Below are 21,913 nucleotides of genomic sequence, written 5' to 3'. Positions count from 1 at the left end.
TTCTTGAAAAATCCAACACATATGATTATTATCAAAATATTAAACTTTAATATAATATAATAAAAAAAAGACATTTAATTCCTTGAAAAGTCTAACACATATGATTATTATCAAAATATTAAACTTTAATATAATATAAAAAAGGAAAAAAAGAAGACATTTAAAAAAAAAAATTTAAAAATCACAATTCACATATATAGATAATTGTAAATACAATTCGTGCATAGCACGGGTGATATGCTAGTTAAGCAAAAGAGGGTTTTTAACCCCAAGCCTTGTGGGAGCTCCAATCTCCCAATCTAAATTTCTTGATTTTTTGATTTTTTTTTTAAAAAAACCTTAGCATTTATTAACTTCTCTCAACCCCCAAGTCTTACCCTCATAATAACACTTTAATGCATTAAGAACAAGCATAATTTTTTTTTTTGAAATCCAACACATATGAATTCCTTGAAAAGTCCCAACACATATGATTATTATCCCTCATAATAACACTTTAATGCATTAAGAACAAGCATAAAAAAAAATTCTTGAAAAGTCTAACACATATAATTATTATCAAAATATTAAACTTTAATATAATATAATAAAAAAAAGACATTTAATTCATTGAAAAGTCTAACACATATGATTATTATCAAAATATTAAACTTTAATATAATATAAAAAAGGAAAAAAAGAAGACATTTAAAAAAAAAAAGAAAAAAAAAGACATTTAAAAATCGCAATTCAAAAAAAAACCTTAGCATTTATTAATTTCTCCTAACCCCTAAGTCTTACCCTCATAATAACACTTTAATACATAAAGAACAAGTATAAAAAAAATTCTTTGAAATCCAACACATGAATTCCTTGAAAAGTTTCAACACATATGATTATTATCACTCATAATAACACTTTAATGCATTAAGAACAAACATAAAAAAAATTTCTTGAAAAGTCCAAAACATATGATTATTATCAAAATATTAAACTTTAATATAATATAATTAAAAAAAAGATATTTAATTCCTTGAAAAGTCTAACACATGTAATTATTATCAAAATATTAAACTTTAATATAATATAAAAAAGGAAAAAAAGAAGACATTAAAAAAAAAGACATTTAAAAATCACAATTCACATATATAGATAATTACAAATACAATCCGTGCATAGCACATGTGATATGCTAGTTTAATGTAACTTGAAAGTCCAAAAAATATTAATTAGGATTTAACGGAGTATAAATTCGTAAATTATGACTTGTGTAATTTTTTTTTTTTAAAGGGGATCTATACATCTACGTAGTTATTCAAATCAACAGAAAACTATATAAATATTTAGAATTAAATTTATAAATTTTTTCATTAATAAGGATGAGCAATTTTTTTTTTAATTATTATTTTTTTACTTCTTAATTTGATATCACCAAAGGTCCCTTTTAGGTTTCGTCACTTGGGCCGTATCAAAGCCTAAAGACCAAGCTCAAAAAGTACGGCCATAAATGAACAAAATAATTTGATTTGTATAATAACAAGTTTGTTCTTATTTGTTCAATTCATAAATGAGTGGAGTTCAAACTACAATTTTGAACTCATATAATAAATGAATTAAACTTGAACACAACCTAATTTGGTCGTCATATTTGTGAGCACTTATTGTAAATAATTTTATGGTGTTATACATATAATAACATTTATAATTTAAAATCATAAACTATCATGGTTTTTACAAATAATAATATAATGCGGAAAATAAATAATATACTCAAATCAGTTATGTAAAACCTTTGAGTGATCCAAAATTGATTAAATATAAACCTAATAACAATATTAGTAAAAAAATGTTTCTCTCTTAACCCTCTTTAGAATATGTTATATGGGTGATCTAAATATACTTTTATAGGTAGAGAGATGACCGGTTTCTTAATATAACTACAACTCCACTTGTCCATCAAAGTAAGAGACTTGGAAACTATTCCATCTATTGACCAATCAGATAATAACTTGTGATTTAAGATATAGAACTATAATCTTATTAAATCTATAATTCATATTGCCATATCATGTGGATCACCATAATAACTAAATAATTAAATTTAGTTTTACATTCTCCCACTTGGCCCATATGATAACATACATCAAGATTTAATAAGGTAAACATTAAGCGCGCAATAAATCATATCCAACCTTACTTTAATTTGGTCATCATAATACTATAATTAAATAGTTCACTAATGCGAGTCATGGCGGTTATACACCAATAATGCGACATAGTCCCATTCATGTACCACAACACTAGCAACTAGTTTAATATAGTCCTTAAGTGATAAGTGTATTTAAAAGGTCCAATAATGTCTGTCACGATCCAAACATGCTCTTATAGGTTTAGCGTCGTAACCGGCTAGTAATCCAAGATTACAAAAGGCCTTCCTGTACAAATCAAAATAATTGGGACTAGCAGAAGCTTATAACATAAATATAACAAATAGTCCATTGAGCTGTGAATCTATATGAACAAACTCAGATGCATATAACATTAATTTACCCGCTGTACAACACATACATAATATCATGTATAAAACCATCCATCATCATATATACATGTTATCAAAACTTCCACAACAAAAGCACAAAACTCGCCAACGATCTTCTAGACCTAACCTCAACTCGGAGGCACCAAAACTCCATAGACTTCAGGCGGTGGCTAGACTAACGATGTTCATCTAGGCTTGACCTCCAGGACGCTCACCTATATAAATATATATACAAACAATGAGCTATAACCTAGTGAATAACATTAAAATAAAAGGATTAGTGAACGAATACCATACATGTCATATACAGAAAATAGATCACATCAAATCAGTCTCATATCTGAACATAATAATAGTACATCCAAAAGAACATATCATAATGTCTTCCGACTAGAGTAATCGGTTCTAGATACCGATTAAACACATCACCACGTTATCACGTGACTAACGAGATCTCGTCAACATTTATTTGTCATGGACCCGCATTAACATGTTGTTCTCCATGACTTAGGACCATTCCTTGGATGCCACAGTAGATTCAAAACCAAATACTCGTTCGCATTCACAAAATACCATTTCAAAAAACATAACGTATCAAATAGCATTTCAAATATATTTCATAGAAACATATCTGTACGATAATGTTACTCACAGTGCTTCTAGAACCGGTTGCTCGGTCTTCGAATTTTGACCTACAAACACAACATTTCAAAGCACATTCGATTCATACAATCGGTTCTTAAACCTATTCGGTGTATTTGTTACTTGTTTGTGTGGTTATCCTTCTTTCTTTAATTGCTCTTGTGTTCATGCAATGCAAATGCAATGAAAAACAAGTGGAATGTATGCAAACGGAGGCCCGGAAGTCAGAGAAAATAATAAGAAAACAAAACTGAGCCGGCGTTGCTAACCACACATGCGGTGGCCTGGGCCGCTTGTGCGAACAAATTCCATTGAGGCTCGATCGCTTGTGCGGTGGCCCAGCCGCACTAGTGGTAAGAAAACATAATGTAAAGTTGGAAAAAAAAAAAGACTTGGCGACTCGTGCGGTGGCCTAGGCTGCTCGAGCGATCTGGGTGCAAAACCAGTTCGAAAATCTGGAAAAATGGAGTTTTTCCCTTTGCCAAAACCAACTCTCATTTTATGAAAAACAAGGCCAAAAACTCTCAAAAACATCTTCAATTTCATCATTCTAACTTCAAACAAAATCATAACTTAAAAACAAAACTCATGTTTCCATTTAAAGATCAAAACTTTGAATTTTAAGGGCAAAATCAAGAATCTATGCATACATAAAGTTCTATAGTTAAACTCCATGAAATTTCTCCTCAAATTTGAGGAACTATGAAAGAAACATATGATTGAACATGAAAAAGGCCATGTATGATCAAATCTTAAGCTATTCCTACAATTCTTCTCTTTGGGGTCTGTAACATCAACCAAATTCCTAAATTCCACTTAGTTTCTATGATTTCATGGACGATACAACTTAGATTCAAGAAATTAGAAGAAAATTCTCACCTTAATTCCTTCTCTATTCTTCTTCTTCTCTTGTTTCCTTCAAAGTCTCTCTCTCTCTCTCTCTCTCTCTCTCTCTCAGATTGTTCCTCTTCTGTTGAGTCTAAGTTGTCTAAGTTGTCTAAGTTAAGCTCATATATATATATATGTCATATTTAATTAAACCTAATTAATTCACGTTGAATTAAATTTTTACAAGACTTTATATTAGGCTCTAAAAATCATGTTGATCACAAATATTTAATCGATTTCAATTTCTAGCGCCTCTAAGGCCTTCAATTTTTAGTTTAAAGTTGTAATTTCAACAAGTTTTTCTACAATCAACAGATATAAATTCAAAATCTTATAAATCACATCATTAGACATGAAATTTCATAATAAACACAAAATCAATGAACATATCAAGATGCAATTAGCTGATTAATTAATTAGATGCATGTCCGGGTCATTACATTATCCCCACCTTAGGAAGTTTGGTCCTCCAAACTTGTCTTCTTACGTCACAAATCAAATTCGGGTCCCTTGAATTGTTTCATTTTCCCATTGTACTACAAATTCCTCTTTTAATACGGTAATATAAAAAGTCGATCAAAACCCATGATCACAATAATTTGTCAAGTACACAAGTGAAGTTTTTCTAGTTCGTCCCAAAATTTTAATAACATAAGGCATTACACTCTTACAAAGATCCATACAATTCTCGAATATCATATAAGTAAGTCATTTATGCAGTTCAATCAGTTGGCATAAGTAGATTATAGTAATTTCATTCACGGTCTCATACTTTCCGTTCAATGAATATATCCACCCAGATTCCAAAACTACAATAGGATAGTCGTAGTGTAACAAAGAAATCTCTATTCATGTTTAGGCTCAGAAAACCAATGTCATAATTAGTAGACCTCAACAAAGCCGATTTGATATTGTAGCAAATAAGTTTTCAGTCGTACTCACAATGCCAAGCAGTTTTTATCAATCAATCCGTCTATCGAATGGCTCAAAATCAAATAAGCATTCAATTTGTTATTCTGTATACGCATAGCAAAGGTCTCTCGAGCAAGTAAGTGTTATTAACTCATCACAATAGTCCAAAGAAGTTACGGTCTAGAATGCACACAATAATTCCTTACCACAATCAAGCATAGTATGTTCTCATATCTCATGTTCATTCATTTTCAGCATAGTTCAAATTATCATGCATAATAGTTCATATTAAATTGTCTAAGTTCGTTATGAATGATCACCCAACAAATGCTCAAAATTCACCAGTCCAAACATTTTCCATAGCAAGGGTAATTTTCCAAATTCATATAAGTCTCAAGAGCATTCATTAGTTACTATCATGTTCACAATAAACAAAGTCCAATCTGTCGTTTCTAATAATAGTCCACATATCAATAAGAATCAAAGTAGAAGGCATAGGTTCATAATTTCAACAATTCAATGAGTTCAGTAAACATGTTCACCATCTATATCAAGCCAAAGGGTGTACGACTCTCACAGTAATTTTCACATAAACATTTTGCAGATAATGAAGGTCATACTTGTGTCAGGTGTCTTTGTATTCTGGGTCTTTTCTGAAACTTGGGTGTAAACCCTTTCTTGCCTGAGATTGTTTCCCTCAGGAGTAACAGTTGCCTTGTTCTTGATACCGGAATGGAAACATCCATACCAACATTTGGCCTATTGTTGTTCGGATGGGCTTGTGGGCAAGACTTAGCCAACTGTCCTTTCTGTCCACATCTAAAACAGACTCCAGAGAGGCGACGACAAACACCCCAATGTTGTTTCCCACACTCCCTACATGTAGGTATATCTTTACTCCCTTTACTTTCCCGACTTGTATTGTCAAAAGTTTCGAATTTGATTTTTCATTTACGGAGGTCATTGAATCATTGGTCATTTCAACTTTCTGTTTATTTTATTTCTTACTTTCCCCTTCGGTTAATGATGTTAACTTGGACATTTTCAAGGCAGCAATATTCACTTCGGACATCAAGGCTCTATCAAGAACGTCTACATACTTTGCCAATTTCAACATATTCACTCGATCAATAACTTCAACAGTGAGTCCACCCTCAAATTTCCTTGCTTTTTGTAATCTGTATCAACCATATGGGGTGTGTATCGGGCTAATTCGATAAATTTTGCCTCATATTCGGCCACAATCATGTCACCTTGTTTTAGTTGTTCAAATTCAGATACCTTCCTATCTCGAATGCATTGTGGGAAGTACTTTTCATAGAAAATTTCTTTAAATTGATCCCATGTCAAATCTCTATTCCCATCCCGAACAAGCATCCACCATCTCCTAGCTTTCTCTTGTAAGGTAAAGGTTGCCAAAAAAACCTTTTGTGCCTCAATGCACGAGAAAACCTCAAAAAATTTCTCAATTTCTAATACCCACGCCTCGGCTTTCAAAGGTTCAATGCCGCCCTGGAAGGTTGGCGGCTTTATTTTGTTGAACTTCTGTGTAAGAGCAATGATATCATCATTATTTAGCTCCATGTGGACTAGAGGTGGCAGAAGAGGTACGAGTTGTTGCCTTTGCTCTTGTTACTGTCTCGCTAGTTCAGTTAAAACCTCTACCATTCTTTCTAACCGATCTATTCTGGCATTAGAAGATTCTGACTCATCTACATTTCTTGCATTCTTCATTGGCCTAAATGAGCATGGGAAATAATAGACATAGGAGGATTTCATGTTCACATAGGTCACATAGGTCACATACTCCATATAGAAGTCAAGTTACACATAACTTCTTGGCTTATGTTATCACATAGTCACGTACTTTTATCTTCATGCTAAAACAGTAATCATTCTCATTAAAATCAAACTTGCATGTTCATTCACCTAATTTCTTTGTCCATGCTTATAGTTTTCATTTTCATTTCCTTATTAGACATTTATAGAAAAATGCACACATACTCACACATAACAATGTAATGTCCCTATGTCTTTTCTAGGACATCCTATAGCTCAATTGGACACATGTGTGGGTAAATTAACTTGTGTTCTGATACTATTCTGTTACGACCCAAAACCGCCCTTATAGGTTTAGCGTCGTAACTGGCTAGTAATCCAAGATTACCAAAGGCCTTCCCATACAAATCAAAATAATCGGGACTAGCAGAAGCTTATAACATAAATATAACAAATAGTCCATTGAGCTGTGAATCTATATGAACAAACTCAGATGCATATAACATTAATTCACCCACTGTACAACACATACATACTATCATGTACATAACCATCCATCATCATATATACATGTTATCAAAACTTCCACAACAAGAGCACAAAACTCGCCAACGATCTTCTAGACCTAGCCTCAACTCGGAGGCACCAAAACTCCATAGACTTCAGGCGGTGGCTAGACTAACCATGTTTATCTAGGCTTGACCCCCAGGACGCTCACCTATATAAATATATATACAAACAGTGAACTATAGCCTAGTGAATAACATTAAAGTAAAGGAATTAGTGAACGAATGCCATACATGTCATATACAGAAAACAGATCACATCAAATCAGTTTTATATCTAAACATAATAATGGTACATCCAAAAAAACATATCATAATGTCTTCCGACTAGAGTAATTGGTTTTGGATACCGATTAAACACATCACCACGTTATCATGTGGCCAACGAGATCTCGTCATCATTTATTTGTCATGGACCCGTATTAACATACTGTCTCCCATGACTTGGGACCATTCCTTGGATGCCACAGTAAATTCAAAATCAGATATTCGTTCACATTCACAAAATACCATTTAAGAAAAACATAACGTATTAAATAGCATTTCAAATATATTTCATATAAACATATCTTTACTGTAATGTTACTCACAGTGCTTCCAGAACCGGTTGCTCGGTCTTCGAATCTTGATATGCAAACACAACATTTCAAAGCACATTCGATTCATACAGTCGATTCTTAAACCTATTCGGTGTATTTGTTACTTGTTTGTGCGGTTGTCCCTCTTCTTTCTTTAATTGCTCTTGTGTTCATATAATGCAAATGCAATGAAAAACATGTGGAAAGTATGCAAACAAAGGCTTGGAAGTCAGAGAAAATAATAAGAAAACAAAACTGAGCCGGCCCTGTTGACCACACGTGCAGTGGCCTGGGCCGCTCGTACGAGCAAATGCCATTGAGGCCCAACTACACTTGCAGTGGCCCGGTCGCACTTGCAATAAGGCCTGGCCGCTCATGCGATGGCCCAGTTGCACTAGCGGTAAGAAAGCATAATGTAAAGTTGGAAAAAAAAAAAAGACTTAGCCGCTCAATAAAAGATATTAACGGTAAGAAAGCATAATGTAAAGCTGGTGACACACATTTGGGGGGTGAGGACTTTGATAATAGAATAGTGAAACACTTTGTTCAGCAGTTCAAGAGGAAGCACATGAAATATATTAGTGGGAACCCAAGAGCAATGAGGAGGTTGAGGACCGCTTGTGAGAAAGCTAAGAGGATTCTTTCGTCAACTACGTGAACTACAATCAAGATTGATTCTTTATATGAGGGTATTGATTTTTACACAACAATTACTCGAGCTAGGTTTGAGGAGATGAACATGGATTTATTCAGGAAGTGTGTGGAGCCCGTGGAAAAGTGTTTGGGGGATGTGAAGATGAACAAGAGCAATGTCCACGACATTGTTCTTGTTGGTGGCTCTACTAGGATCCCAAAGGTTCAACAATTGTTGCAGGACTCATTCAATGGGAAGGAGCTCTACAAAAGCATTAAACCAAATGAGGCAATTGCTTATGGTGCTGCGGTTCAAGCTGCAATTTTGAGTGGTGAGGGCAAATAGAAGGTGCAGGACTTCTTGTTGCTCGATGTCACCCCTCTTTTCCTTGGTTTGGAGATAGATGGTGGGCTCGTGACTGTTTTGATTCCAAGAAACACAATAATTCCAACCAAGAAAAAGCGAGTGTTCTCTATATACTCTGATAACCAACTTGGTGTGTTAATTCAAGTCTATGAAGGTGAGAGAACCAAGACCAAAGACAACAACTTGTTGGGCAAATTCGAGCTCACTAGAATTCTTCCTGCTCCTAGTGGTGTCCCTAAAATCAATGTATGTTTTGACATTGATGCTGATGGTATTTTGAATGTCTCTACAAAGGACAATACTATAGGGAAGAAGAACAAAATCACCATCACCAACGACAAAGGTTGACTATCGAATGAGGAGATTGAGAAGATGGTGCAAAAGGCTAAGAAGTACAAATCGGAAGATGAAAGGCACAAGAAGAAGGTGGAGGCGAAGAATGCGTTGGAGACTTACGCGTACAATATGAGAAACACGATCAAAGATGAAAAGATTAGTGCAAAGCTTAGTTTTGCTGACAAAAAAAAGATTGAAGATGCAATTGATAAGGCCATTCACTGGTTGGATGCAAACTAGCTCGCTGAGGCGGATGAATTTGAGTACAATATGAAGGAGTTAGAGTGAATTTGTAATCCAATAATTGCCAAGATGTACTAGGGTGTTGCTGGTGGTGACATGGGTGGAGCTGTGGATGAGGATGGTTTTTTCTCTCTCGATATTAAGTCTTCTAAGGATGATAAAAGAGCCTATCCTGTTAAACACTTCACTAAGAAAACTGTGTCTTAGAGTCGTGCTCATGTGAGGGGTAAGGGTTCTTCTCATAAAAGTAATGAACAAGCCAAGGAGAAAGTTGAGTTTGATGTAACTGCTAGTGGTGTGGGGGAGCCTGCCTATCCTCATTTTATTCATGGTCAGATCTTTCAGCTTGAACGTGGCATGAATCAGCGCTTTGATCATCTTAATGCTTTTCTCGAGCAATTTGATAGGTGTCTTACCTCTTTAGAGTCTACTACTGGCCACATTGCCTCTTCTGTTGATCAGGTGACCTATCGAGTCTCTTAGCTCGTATCTTATTACCAGATGCAGCCACCTTTACCACTGCCATATCAGTGATTCTTCTTTATCTGTGGTTGTTGGTTTCTCAAGGTTCTCGTATTTCTATTCTAGATGTCTTTGGACTTGTTTGATCTATTATGGTTGTAGGTTTTTGGGATTGTCTCTCATGGTTTTATTTGTTTTTGGGATTAGTACTTGTTGTATTTTGAACATGTTCTTGGTTATTCTGCCTTTGTCTTTTCTGGACAAAAATAGGGAGAGATGTTAGCATATGCTTAGTGTTTTTTGGATTAATTTACTTTGCTAATCATCTATCCATCTCTATTGCTATCCATTTATATACTGTGTGTTTGCAGGGTGGTTCTTCACTGTTGTATAGAGTGGTTAGGTTGTGTTGTGTGTAGATTGTGTGTTTGTTAGGGTTTCTAATGTTAGAAGTGTTTTGTTCAGGAATTGCCAAATGAGGAGATTGTTAGGTTCCTTGATTTGGCAATTCCGCGAACAAAAACAGTTGAGTTGTAATGTTGATTGGTTTGGTTTGCTTTCAAATTCAGCAATTTTAACCAGTCAATATTCATGAACTGCTCAAGAGATGGAGTTTGCGCTCAAGCATTGAAATGAGCCATCTAGTACCTCAGTTTGATTTTTGAGATACTGAGAGGTTGCATCTACCGCTCGAGTGTGCATTCTTGCACTCGAGTGAAGTGATAGGTGTGAAGTTTGCTAGTATTGCCTCTAGACAAAACCTACGCTCGAGCGGTGTCCGCGACTCTGGTCTCTTTAAACCTAGAGGTGCAGGTCGATCGGGCAAGGTTGAGTTTGAATCGAACTTGCACTACTTAGGCCCAATTTGGGAACTTGGTTAAAAGCCAATTTGGCTTTTAACGTATTTTGAGTCATATTGGCCTTGTTTGGTTTGGTTTTGGGAAAAAGATTTTGGAGAAAATTTTTAGAAATTTTGTTTGGTTTGTAATTTTCTTCAAAAAATTTCCAAAATCACTTTTTCTTTTCTACACATCAATCAATCACTTTTTCTCTCTCCTCTATCATTTTCAATCATTTTTTCTCTCACATACATCTACTCAATTACAACAAAATATCAAATCAGTCCAAACTCCCAAATTCTAAAATTATTTTCAAAATATACAACCAAACAAATTATAAAAATTTCTAAACTCTCTTCTCAAAATATTTTTTAAAAACTTATCTCCCAAAGTCAAACCAAACCAAGCCATTATCTCTCTACTTTTTATACGTTTTCTCAAAAAAAAAACTAAAAAAAGTCAAAAAATCAACTTTTAATTCAAAAACAAGCCTTAATAAAAGACTTTGTGTCTGCCTAAACCCAGCTTGACCCGAACATTGGGCCTATAATATCCAAGCCTAATTTAGCTTGTTTGGTTTGAGTTTTTTGAATTCATTTTTTAGAAAATTGAAATTTTTTATTTTTTATTTTTTCACTGATTTTTTAATATTTTAAGCAATTTTTAAATTTTTTTTAAATACACCTAACATAAATACACTTCAAAAAATATAATATTTGTAAAAAAAATCTTTAAAAAAATACTAAATACCAAAAATATAAAATAAAAAAAACAAAAACAAAAATTCAATATATTTTTCGTATTCTTGTGTATTTATTGATTTTTTAAAATATTTTTTATAAATATTTTATTTTTTAGATACATCTAAGTAAGGTGCATCTGAAAAAAGTAAAAAAATTGCTTAAAATTTTAAAAGTATTCACTAAAAACAAAAAAATAAAAAAAAACACGAAAAAAAAAATCAATTTCCAAAAAATTGAATCCAAAAAATTGACATTAAACATAGCAATACATTTCTCAAACCATCCCATTAGGCCTACATACATATGACTTGTTTTAAAAATAATTCAAACAAATTAAGGTAGAGACCTTAGATTACATGTCTCCTATAATGAAAATAACTCTAAGTACTCAATATGCAGTGGGGTGCCGACAACATGCACTCATAAGAAAGTAGTAGCAGACTCGTGAATTTCATCACCCATGCAATGATAACTAGAAAGAACTCAAATTCCTTCACCCTTTACACAATAGATGCCCCAGCATAAACTCCTAATATTATTTAAAACAAAATATAATGGCTCCTAACATATTTTGTAAAACAAAAAAAAAATAAAGTCGTGTCCCTACCAGGCCACATTCAAGCAATAAACTATTGATTTTGAATTGCAAATTTTATTCAGATTTGCTGTCATATACTTGCAAAAAGGTTCTGCACGAGCTAGGATTATTCACTGCCCGCTGATTTTGAAAGGCGAGGGGGTTCATGTGTTTCATCTTCTCATCATATTTGAACAAATGTGTACCTCTTGCTACTCACAAAGGAGTTGCAAGGTTCTACTCCCACTCCAGAGAAAGTGACTTTGCTCAAGCTACAGTTGCTAAGCATGGGAAAGTTCAACTTTGCAGACTCTGCAATATCCATCCAGATAAAATCTATTTCTTTCTTTTATTCTTTTTATATAATAAAAAAAGCACCGGATCATAACTCTAGATGCCGAGTGTGAGTTTGTGGGTTTTAAGTCTTAGGATAACCATTTGTGCATATTATTCCAAATATTAAGAGTTATATCAAATTCAAATCTGCACCTCCCAAGACCCTCATATAATGGGAGCCAGTAAGTAGGGATGAACTTTCTAATAAAACAATGCAGGACATAAAATTCAACTCCTCAAAGTACACTACAAGAATTCACACCACTTTTGCTGACAAAAAAAAATTTGGTCGCAAAAAAATGACATTTGCCGACCAAATATTAATTAGTCGTGAATGATCATTATTTTTGGCGACCAAATATTATTGGTCGCAGAAGGTTATATTTTGGCGACCAAAAAAAGAGTTGGTCGCAGAAAGTGGTATGCTTTTGGCTACCAACTACAAATTTGGTCACGGAAGGTGACATTTTTTTTGGCGACCAAAAATTTGGTCTCCAAAAACTTATTTTCAGCAACCAAAAAAAATTAGTCGCCAAATTAGCACTTTTAGCGACTAATATTTTAGTCACCGTTGATTGAGATTTGGCAATTAAAAAAAATTATCTTTAGCAACCTGTTAGCTCACACATTTTCATTTTCTCCTCTCTCATCTGTTTCTCTCAAACAAACAAACAAATATATCAAAATATGCCCACAATGTATCCCTGTTTCTCTCACGCTCTCCATCTGTTTCTGTTTCTCTCTATTATTCACACAAGCACAAACCCTAGACCACCATTCAAAACCACCACCACCAAAAATGTCTCGCGCCGTGGTGGCGTTGCCCTATTTCCCCACTGTGAGGTCGACGGCGAACTGACCAAGGTAGAGGTCAGCGAACTGAGGTCAGCGGCGAACTGACCAAACCAGGTAGCAGTGCGTGGAGCCGCCTACACTCTACCATTGCTAATCCTCTCGATTTCAGACCTCTTGCATCAGGTAAACACGCTCTCTCTCTCTCTCTCTCTCTCTCTCTCTCGTTCCCCCAATTTCAAACCCTAACTATAATTTTCAACTTTTCAGATCTTTGCCTCTCAAGAGTTTCTTCACCTTGAATTTGCTAAACCTGTAGTTTTTGCCTCCTGTAATTAATTTGATTGACATGGATTGAAGAAAACCCCTTTTTCTTATACAATTGAAATATGAAAGCCCCAAAAAATATATTTATAAATAAATAAATATATCAGATTACACAACCCTAGCTCTTTGGCTTCCAAGGGTTTTATCAAAATGCACAGAAGTTCTAATGGAGCAAATATGAAGGAGCCCAGTCTCAATCTCTCTCAATCGTCTCATCGAAGAAGGCTATTTACTTGGTACGTTGCTTCCTCCTCTCCTTCCTTTGAATAGTCTCATCGAAGTCTCAATCTTTCTAATTTTTTTTTTCTAAAAACTGAAAGAGTAGAACATTTGAGTGTTCAATTTGTTTTCTTTCGCCCCTAGTTTTTTCTGAGCAAATTAAAACAGTTTTTATAGAACTTCATACTGTTGTAAGAGAAAAATGCCCCCCAAAAATGGTTAGAAATTGAAAAAGTGTGAAAGACTCTACTTTAATGCAATCGTAAGCAATATTCATGTGAACTAGCAATTTCGAACTAGTCTAAACATGTTATAATGCATGAACAAAAACATGAGAAGAACTAAAGCAATAAACATGAATTAAATAAGAAAAACTAGAAGCCTAGAAACTAACATGGCAAAAAGAATGCGAAACAAAGAAAGCAAATCAAGTATACATTAAATACATTAACTGGGACCTTTTTCTTTTGTAAATTCCTCGTACTCTAGCCCTTTGGTGTTTAACAGAATGATCTGCCGGTCATTTGGGGCTTGTTTGGTGCTACCCGTTAGTTTTTTCCCAGGTTGATTCTAGATCGTTTTCAAATAAAATTTTGGACTTTTTAGGACTTGAAATCAACTTTGAAAATGTTCAAAACACATGGGATATAATTATAAGTTCAAAAAGAGTTTATGTTGGGCAAAAATCATTTTGAGGCACGAAAGAGGTTCGGATTTTAGCAAAATGTGAAAAAATGAATTTCTAGACCTAAGACGATTCCATATAAAGGCTAGGTTCACAAAATTCTTCATAATTTCTCTTCTATGTCATAGGGGAAATTTGAAACGTGGGGCGGGAATTGAATTTCAGAAAAAAAAATTAAAGCCCTGATCTCCCTTGTCTCTATCTAAAAAAAGCCCTAATCTGTGTCTCTCTATGTTGGCTTGCCCCTCCCTCTTTCTGTGTTCTCTCTCTCAATCGGTGCCCACTCTCTCTAGCTCACCGAAGTCCCTCACCAACATTGCTCACGTCGGTCGCACGTCGCCACTACTGCAAATCGCCATCGCCAATAATTTTCTACTTCACACTGTTGATGCATCAATCGAACCCAGATTGGGGTAATTTGGTTTAATATGGTGATATGTAATAAGTTTCTCCTAATATTGGATCTCTAGTAATCAAATTCCTTTGTTGAGAAAGAACCCAGATTGGATGTCTCTCTCTCTTTCCTTTCTCTCCATCGGCATCAATTTTCTTCCTATGAACGAAGATCAATCGAAAACGATGACATCGATCGCCTCCTTCTCGTCCATTCCGATCTCTCCTCTCTCATTCACCAGGTAACTAATTCGTACTTCTAGAGAGAAATGAGATAGCAATTTCATATTTGATCGAACAATGGTTTGGAGGAAATTGATTCACTGAACTGCATCATTCTCTCTCTCCTTCAATTTTGTCACAAACTGCATATATATATATATATATATATGCTACGTGATCAGAAGGAAGACTACAGATGATTAATCTGCATATATATTAATCTGATAGATTTTACGTGATCAGAAGGAAATTGTTTTCACCGAGTTCGACGTCTTTTTTGTGATACAGATGATCAATTGCTTCTCTTTCAACCTGTTGGCCTCTAACCTAGGTAATAAATTCCCACCTGAACGATTTGATCTCTTCTTCTTGAACTTCACAACGATTTCACCTAAATATGTTTGGTTTTGCTGTTAAAATCATAAAGAATATTTTTTGTTATTAACCTTTTCTCTCTATTATTACGTTGCATTCCATTTCAATTTCAAGTTTAGAGTTTGTATCTACTTAGAATTTATATCTACTTCATTGTGATAGAATTTTCTATGGACTAATTTTGTTGTACGTCTAGTTTCAATTTTTCTGTTGATAAATAATATGGGCACAAATTTGTATGAAAAAGGAATTTCCTTATAAGCAGATGAAAATCTTCTTAGTTTTTTGTAGGTTGTTTTGTGTTCAAATTGAGTTATGACAAAATGTTAATTATTAATCTTTGCATAAAGGGGGTTTCAATGTTCTTCTTTTTTCCTTTTTTGCTCTGTTCTTTGTTTCTATTGGTATGCTTGAATTTTCCTTGTGGTTAGGCCACTGCTTTTCTATTGGAGCCATGTAGTTATGGTTGAATAGAATACCACCTTTTATTGTTGCTTTAGTCTCCACACCAAAAGCTAATTTAACCTACACACCAACAAATGTGGAGCAGATTACAAATTTTCTCTCGTTAGTCACTTTTTAATGCTTGTTTTCTCTCTTTATGGTTGAATAAAATTTTCTCTCCTTATTTTCTTTCTATATCATGTTTGATTTGTCACGATTTGAGATAATCTGAGTGTGCACTTATGAGTTTTTATCATCGCTTTGAATCGAAGGGATGCTAGGGAATTTTGAAATCGATCTCTCATTCCCCAAATTCCCTCACGACTTTAAAGGAGAGAACTTGTGGGTTTTGTGTTTGAGTTTATCATATATATGATAATGGTTTTTAGGATATAGAACTTGATTGAATTTTATAGTTTGTGCATTCAATTTACAAAGATATCTAGATAGATTTTATACTGTTCCATTAGTGACATTGTTTGGTCATTTTTAGGTCTGTGGATAATTTTTTAGTCAAAATTTAAGGGCAAATAACTCATCATTTTTTTTATCACTTTATTTAATTGCTTGGTTTTGCATTTATATATAGGATAAATCAGCAGATGTTTGTAAAGCAGCTGAAGTATGCATTGGTGAAATTTTCAGAGTCTGTGGTCCTGATGCAGTATGTAGACAAAAATTTTTGGTGCCCCCTTTGGTTTTTGTCAAAAATCTAGCAGAACTCCTGAGTTTATTGTCTTGTTACATGACTAGGTGACCAAGAATTTGAAAGATATTCAAGGACCTGCCTTAGCTATTGTTCTTGAACGACTGAAGCACTCTGGGGCTTTTCAAGGTATGTTGTAGTGAAGTTTGTTGAGGTTTTATTATCTTTGTTCGGTAGTGCTGTTTCATAGTGGCATAATTTTTTTTTGTTCCCAGAAACATTTGAAGTGGCTAAAACAATATTGATGGGGCCATCATTGAAAAGTGGATCAAAAGTTCACGAACCAGACGAGCACCTTTCCCAACATATTTCTTAACAAGTTCACGAAGCTAAATTGTACAGGACTACTTGGCAGTATGAGCATTTTTGGGAGGATTAAATATTTTTGGATGGATGTGTATGGATAACAAATATTAGTAGTTTTATTTGTTGATAGCTGCGCATGGATAACAAATAGTTATGTTTCAAATTGTTATGCTAGATGGATGTGACTTATGAATGAAAACTTAGAATAGTTGTATTGTGTCGAATGTTAATGAATTATGTATTGTGTCGAATGTTAATGATTCAGTTAATTTGAATGATGCTTTGAAATTATAGGTTTATTATGGATTGAATGAATTATTAGGAATTACAGGTGTATTGTTTTCCTGCTTTGGCGACCAATTTATTAGTCGCGACATCCAAAATAATTTTTTTCCGCAAAAAATGACAATTGCCGACCAAGAGTTTTGGTAGCAAAAAATACATCTATTGCCGACCAAAATAGCTCTTGGTCGTGGAAACTCACTTTTGCCGACCAAAAGTTTTGGTCGCGAAAAGTAACAAATGGCGACCAAATTTTTTGGTCGTGGAATGTCACAATTGGCGACCAAACTTTTTGGTCGTTGAATGTGATAATTGGCGACCAAACTTTTTGGTCGTGAAATGTGTCAATTGGCGACTAAGATATTTGGTCGGGAAAATATCACTTTTCGCGACCAAAGTGTTTTAGCGACAAAATGAATTAGTCGCGGTAATTAAATATTTAGCGACCAAAAATTTAGTCGGCAAATCCAACTTTTGCCGACCAACCAAAATTTTGGTTGCGAATTACTTTTGCCGACCCTCAATTGGCGACCAAAGTTGCGAGCAAAAAAATTGGTCGCGGATAACTTTTGCCGACTAAAAATAGACTTTTAGAGACCAATTTTTTTGTTGCCAAAAGTGTGAATTCTTGTAGTGGTATTCAAGAGCTATGAGTCATCACTTAAATCTAATGCTAGAATTTATGGTTCAGCAATTGGTTTTCTAAAAGAGTGCAAAAACTCTTGACTTGTGTGGGTGAGAGGTGTGGTCAGAGGTAGTCTAGGAAGATGGGGGGCACTTCAATGGCCTGAGATCACCGGAGGTGGAGAGGAGGAAGTCAAGGCGAGCTTGGAGAGGGAGAGGTTGACAGTGATGGACCTTGAACACTGATGTAGAGTATGAGAGAGAGTGCTTAAGTGTGAGACATAGTGTGTTAGAATTATGGGGTTGTGTTGTTGTGTGGTGTCTTGCTGCATATACGATACGTTATATAGGCCACAGGAGTATTAGAGCCCAAGAAAACTGTTAAACAGGTGGCTCGTTCTCCTCAATTCTGCCAGAAGTGATATAAGCCCTTCTGTCGTCTGTGGCTTGACAGCAGGCAGAGAGCAACGTTTCATAGCAAGCGGAAAGTAATGTTTCGTATATGCATTGAATGACATGAGTGTAAGGTCGTTGTTGCCTCTTCTCCAAGCCTGGTCGAGATGGAGTTATCTTAGCTAGAAGACAACTATCTCGACGATCTCGAGCAATAGTGCCTGAGTCCTGCTCCCAACCTAGGCATCCAAGTAGGTGAATGAACGAGGGCCCACCCCAGTGTTTAGGAGAGCCAGGGGCTCGCTTCCAAGCGACCAAGTAGAAGAATGGGCCGCAGGCCTATCTCAATGTTTACGAGAGCCAGTATTTATCAATCCAAGTCCAAGTGAACCAGGGGGCTGATTATATTGTTGTTTGGTCTTGAAACGAGGTATGAAGGACCATGGGCCCTGCGGGGCCATGGTGCTACTTGTTGCAGGGCTCTTCATATTTAGATATGTTTGGGCTTATATGTATGCTCCCGTTTAAGCTAAACATATAGTCTTGGTTTTGCGTGGTGCCCTGGCACATGGCGCCCGTAGGGCTCGCCATGTATCAAATATATGACATGCCCACATGGTGCCTTATTGGTTTGTCACGTGGGTGGGGTTTTGGTGATGTGGCACCCGTAGGGCTTGCCGCGTATTGGGCTTGATACAAGTACCCACAACTTGTTCCAAACACTATGCTGGGCCTTTTCAATAAGTAATTTTCAACATATGCGCAAGCGCTATACATTGACTAAGATACATTTTGTTCAAATATACAAGACTCGCTGTATCTACTCTCAAATAAGTATACATTTTCATACTGCACGCTTCCGCTTCAGTGGCTTACTCCTCTTTGGCCTAGAATAATTTGGAACTGGTTTACTTCCATTAGAAGCATAAACCTCTTCCAAAACCTTCCTGTCCTGTAGAAAACCTTGAATTTGTAATATTTCATTTATTGTGGAGTTTATAAAGTTGAGAGTTTACTCTATTTTCCATTATGTAAGAAATCTAGTCCCTGAGTTCATGTAGATATCTCTAGTTACATCTTTCAATCAATGTCAAAATCCTCTAAAGCTTTTTTTTTTTGGTCTTGAAAATTAAGAAATTCATACTTACATTTACAACACACTGATTTACTGTAACAAAACCAATCCTCTGTACCACATAATGAACAAATGAAATAAAGTTAAGAACTTATCCGCATCCTATCTGTCCTTACACATGATGTAAATCCTACCTGCCAATCAATGATCTTCCCTAGGTTGATCTACATGGCTCAAATAATCTCCAACTAAATAATAAATTTGATCGAGATATTATTGGCGGCAGAACGGAAGAAGATGGTGTCATCTACAAATGAACTTTTGTTCTGTACCGATGAGAGTTGGTGAAAAGAAAAAGATTGTCCTAGTCCATGCCTTTGTCACTGAACAACGTTCTTTAAGCCAAAATGTTTCAACAGATGAACATATAGTTATGTTGGTTCCTTTCCTTTCAAGCGTTTGGAACAAAGCATGCATAATAAGGGACGTCAACCTAAAAAATGATGTCAAAGAAATAAAATTCCAAATAAATATAGATAAAAGAAACAACGAAGACAATGGATAGAGAACCTGGTGTAATTACCACAAATGGAATAAGCCAGGAAATTCCAGCTCCACTTTGTTGAGCAGCTATTGTAGTTGGGCCTTCGAAAGAGGAGATCCAAAAGAAACCTTCTGTCAGCAGTCCCTTCGAGTAAAGATGATGTGAAAAATCAGCAATAAACTATTTATTCTGCATTTAAAAAAAAAAATTCCATCAACATTGTTTAAAAGCCAAAGATTTAACAACTTCTTAACTACCTCATTTGCCACATTTGAAAGAGCTTGATATAAACCAATCCAGACCGGTATTGTAGCCAAAGTAGGTAAACATCCTGTTAAACACAACATTAAATAAGCCGTTGACATGCATTCGAATCATATAAATTTAAGAGCACCAAGCGGATAAAATTGATAAAAAGGAAAAAATTGGAATGGAAACCTAGAACAAGGAGGGGTTGGGTGGGGAAGGGGACACTGGACTCCAGTGATAGGGGCACACATAAATGAACAGGATGCATAAAAAAACTATAGATGTGTAACAACCCACAACAGCTATCCTATCCCAAGCCACAATTAAATTATAACCTCAAAAGACAGTTGAAAACTAATTCAATCAGGAGGACATCTTACATGAAATCACAGACAGCCAAACAAATTTTAAGTAAATAGTTCTCACAACTCATGTCAATTATGCTATCGTTTACCGATTCCACAGCAGAAACGTTGCATCAGTTATAGCACCCTCTAATTTGAGTAAAGAATGAGTTACTAGACTTTTTATTTACTCTATGAATTTTGGGACAAAGCATTATCCAGTACCTAATCATACCAGGATAAACAATTTCATCTATTAGAATTGACCAATAACAATAATAATAGCGTAAATTTGTAAGCATTTATACAAATACACAGAGCTTAATGCTAAAACCATAAAACAAATGAATTTGTATATTAACGCATTGGTTGAGTTAATAGAAGCACTTCAGCTATAACTGTTAGAAATTGGGCGCCCATGTGGCATTACCCTTTGAACCTTTTGAACCCTATCCAAATAAGTTTAAATTTGAATTCAAAACCTATTTGGATAACCACTCAGGATATCTATATCTGTCATATCAACTGATATAGATAGATGACATAGATATCTTATATATCTGATATGATATGGGATATGGTTAATCAGAAAAAACAACGTATGTTTTATGTTTTTCCCATATACTGACTCTCTCCCAAAAAACAACGATCAAGCCATTTTGCACTGTGATTTGTGTGAGTGATATTCATTTTGTAATATCATTCCACTGTTGGGTTGGTTGTTTACTTTCTGGATACACGCGATTTACCCACGAGATCCTTCTCTTTAAACTCTGCTAAAAGGTATGGCTTTGAAATTAATCATTCGCTGCGTTTTATACTTTGATTTACATTGGTATCAGAGCATGAATGGGTATTTTCGTGTTTTCTTTAATCATGTATATATTTTTATATATATATGTACACATTATATACATGAATGTTTATAAAGGAGGAAGATGTCTACTCTCATTAGATTAAGAGCATAAAATACCTCTTTTTTGATGTTCATTAATGTCATTTTTAATACCATAAATGTATTTATTTTGGAAAATGGAGTCCGTCAGTACCAATATTGGACGAAAAAACACCCTTGAAGGCGGCGCATGGGCCGCACGCGCCACCTGACGCCGTGAGCGGCTTCCACGCGCTGCCACGCGCCAGACGTGCTTCCGACGCGCCTCCAAATGCCATCATGCGCACATCAGTCGCGTTGTCCACGCGCTCGCGCGCCGTGCGCTAAGCCGCGTTCTGAGCCACTCGATGAGCCGTGCGTTGAGCCGCGTGATGAGCCGTGTCGTTTTTCCTCCGCTGCTTGGCTGGCTTGGCTGCTGGTACTAAGGCTCTGTTTGTTTTGTTTTAAATTCTAAATCGCGTTAAATGGTCATAATTAATTCGTTATAGATTTGTTTTATGCGTGCTTGGTACTGTTAGACTCAGAATTAAATTTTCCATATTCTGTAAAATTTTGAAAATTTTATGAAAATAAAAAGTATTTTTTCTGTGATAATAATTCATTATTTATGCTTTAAAAT

The 21,913-nt window shown here is 35.1% G+C and overlaps 2 long non-coding RNA genes and 1 pseudogene across 2 annotated transcripts; all 3 read left to right on the top strand.

Moving 5' to 3' along the window:
- The first annotated feature begins 8,372 nt into the window (after positions 1–8,372).
- Positions 8,373–9,669, top strand: LOC114299320 (chloroplast envelope membrane 70 kDa heat shock-related protein pseudogene; annotated as a pseudogene).
- Positions 9,670–13,317: 3,648 nt separating this feature from the next.
- On the top strand, positions 13,318–13,579 carry LOC114277553 (uncharacterized). The gene is made up of 2 exons (XR_003634634.2): positions 13,318–13,397; positions 13,482–13,579. It is a non-coding gene; the product is annotated as an uncharacterized LOC114277553 (long non-coding RNA).
- A 2,649-nt stretch (positions 13,580–16,228) lies between these two features.
- On the top strand, positions 16,229–17,068 carry LOC114277552 (uncharacterized). Its single transcript, XR_003634633.2, has 3 exons — positions 16,229–16,540; positions 16,630–16,711; positions 16,798–17,068. It is a non-coding gene; the product is annotated as an uncharacterized LOC114277552 (long non-coding RNA).
- The last annotated feature ends 4,845 nt before the right edge of the window (positions 17,069–21,913 follow it).

Source organism: Camellia sinensis, chromosome 14, assembly GCF_055761805.1.
Source record: "Camellia sinensis isolate YWXY chromosome 14, ASM5576180v1, whole genome shotgun sequence".
Classification (NCBI taxonomy): domain Eukaryota; kingdom Viridiplantae; phylum Streptophyta; class Magnoliopsida; order Ericales; family Theaceae; genus Camellia; species Camellia sinensis.
Note: the sequence above shows the minus strand (reverse complement) of the source record. Positions and strands in the feature narration are given on the sequence as shown.